This window comes from Aristolochia californica, unplaced genomic scaffold, assembly GCF_029961685.1.
Source record: "Aristolochia californica isolate CCGP_79_NKW_82.1479 unplaced genomic scaffold, dmAriCali1.0.hap1 SCAF_84, whole genome shotgun sequence".
NCBI lineage: Eukaryota > Viridiplantae > Streptophyta > Magnoliopsida > Piperales > Aristolochiaceae > Aristolochia > Aristolochia californica.
The window spans coordinates 50001-52500 of NW_027182284.1; positions in this window are offsets into that span (position 1 = coordinate 50001).

Consider the following 2500-nt stretch of genomic DNA (forward strand, 5'->3'; position numbering starts at 1 on the left):
CCAGGCGAAAAGGCGCCAGGGCGCCCAGGCGGAAAAGAGGCGCCCAGGCGGAATGGCGCCAGGGCGCCCAGGCGGAAAAGAGGCGCCCAGGCGAAAAAGAGGCGCCCAGGCGGAAAAGAGGCGCCCTGGCGTAGGCGCCCAGGCGCCAAAAGAGGCGCCAGGCGAAAAGGCGCCAGGGCGCCCAGGCGGAAAAGAGGCGCCCAGGCGGAATGGCGCCAGGGCGCCCAGGCGGAAAAGAGGCGCCCAGGCGAAAAAGAGGCGCCCAGGCGGAAAGGCGCCAGGGCGCCCAGGCGGAAAAGAGGCGCCCTGGCGTAGGCGCCCATGCGCCAAAAGAGGCACCCAGGCGAAAAGGCGCCAGGGCGCCCAGGCGGAAAAGAGGCGCCCAGGCGGAATGGCGCCAGGGCACCCAGGCGGAAAAGAGGCGCCCAGGCGGAAAAGAGGCGCCCTGGCGTAGGCGCCCAGGCGCCAAAAGAGGCGCCAGGCGAAAAGGCGCCAGGGCGCCCAGGCGGAAAAGAGGCGCCCAGGCGAAAAAGAGGCGCCCTGGCGGAAAAGAGGCGCCCTGGCGTAGGCGCCCAGGCGCCAAAAGAGGCACCCAGGCGAAAAGGCGCCAGGGCGCCCAGGCGGAAAAGAGGCGCCCAGGCGGAATGGCGCCAGGGCACCCAGGCGGAAAAGAGGCGCCCAGGCGAAAAAGAGGCGCCCAGGCGGAAAAGAGGCGCCCTGGCGTAGGCGCCCAGGCGCCAAAAGAGGCGCCCAGGCGAAAAGGCGCCAGGGCGCCCAGGCGAAGAGGCGCCAGGGCGCCCAGGTGGGAAAGAGGCGCCCAGGCGAAAAGGCGCCAGGGCGCCCAGGCAGAAAAGAGGCGCCCAGGCGAAAAAGAGGCGCCCAGGCAGAAAGGCGCCATGGCGCCCAGGCGGAAAAGAGGCGCCCTGGCCAGGCGGAAAAGAGGCGCCCAGGCGGAAAAGAGGTGCCCAGGCGAAAAAGAGTCGCCCAGGCCGAAAGGCGCCATGGCGCCCAGGCGGAAAAGAGGCGCCCACGCGAAAAGGCGCCAGGGCGCCAAGGCGGAAAACAGGCGCCCAGGCGGAAAGGTGCCAGGGCGCCCAGGCGGAAAAGAGGCGCCCAGGCGCGTGGGGGGCAAGGCGCCAGGCGCCAGGCACGCGCGGAGGCAAGGCGCGAGGCGCAAGGCGCCACGCGCGCGCGCGCGTGGGGGGCGAGGCGCAAGGCGCCACGCGCGCGCGCGCGTGGGGGGCGAGGCGCCAGGCGCCAGGCGCCGGGCGCGCGTGGGGGGCAAGGCGCCAGGCGCCGGGCGCGCGCGTGGGGGGCGAGGCGCCAGGCGCCAGGCGCCGGGCGCGCGTGGGGGGCGAGGCGCCAGGCGCCAGGCGCCGGGCGCGCGTGGGGGGCAAGGCGCCAGGCGCCGGGCGCGCGCGCGTGGGGCGCCAGGCGCCTGGCGGGCGGGCGCCCCCAGGAAGGGGTGCTGGCGCGCGATGGGGTTGCGCCCGTACGGACCGTGTGACAGTACAGACACTTTGGCGAAACCTCCTGCCCGAAGCGATTTTAGGCGTTCGGCTAGGTAGGTGACCCGGTTTTTTTCGCGTTTCTCGGCCGCTAGCCCCTTTTTTCGCGTTTTCGTGCGCGCGCCCCTCTTGACCTCGCACGCGCGCCGCGCGTCGCGTCCTTGTCCTTGTCCGCGTCCGCGTTCGCGTGTGTCGGCGATCACGGGCCCCGTGCATGGCTCGTCTCTGTGGACCATCGCCCCGCTCTTGTCCCTCTTTCGTGTTTGTGTGGCGCCCCGCCCCGTGCACCATTGCCGGCTGGCAGCAAGGTGCCTAGCCCCCCTTGCCGCCAGGCCTGTCCACCCCAAGGTGCTAAAGCCGCCAGGCACCTGTGCCGCCGAACCGTGCGTCCGTAAGCCGCTGCACGTGCGGCGGCCGGCCATGCCCGTGCTATTGACCCTGTGTGACAGTACAGACACTTTGGCGAAACCTCCTGGCCGACGGGGTTTTTGCGCCCACCTAGGTAGGGCGACCCCTTTTTTTTCGTGTCGCCTGTCCGTGTGTCCCTTTTTCGCCTTTTTCGGGTTCGTGTTTTCGTGTGCCGCCAAAAGCAAGCCCTGCGCTCGTCCCGTCCCGCTTGACCCGTGCATCCGCCGGTGCTGGCCTGCAAAATGCCTGTGAGCGACGCACGTGACCAGCAGCCCAGGCGAGTGTGCACGGGTGGCAGGCGAAACGGGCGTGCGTGTCGCCAGTGTGTATGTCCCTTTTTCGCCTTTTTCGGGTTCGTGTTTTCGTGTGCCGCCAAAAGCAAGCCCTGCGCTCGTCCCGTCCCGCTTGACCCGTGCATCCGCCGGTGCTGGCCTGCAAAATGCCTATGAGCGACGCATGTGACCAGCAGCCCAGGCGAGTGTGCATGGGTGGCAGGCGAAACGGGCGCGCGTGTCGCCAGTGCGTATGTCCCTTTTTCGGGTTCGTGTTTTCGTGTGCCACCAAAAGCAAGCCTTGCGCTCGTC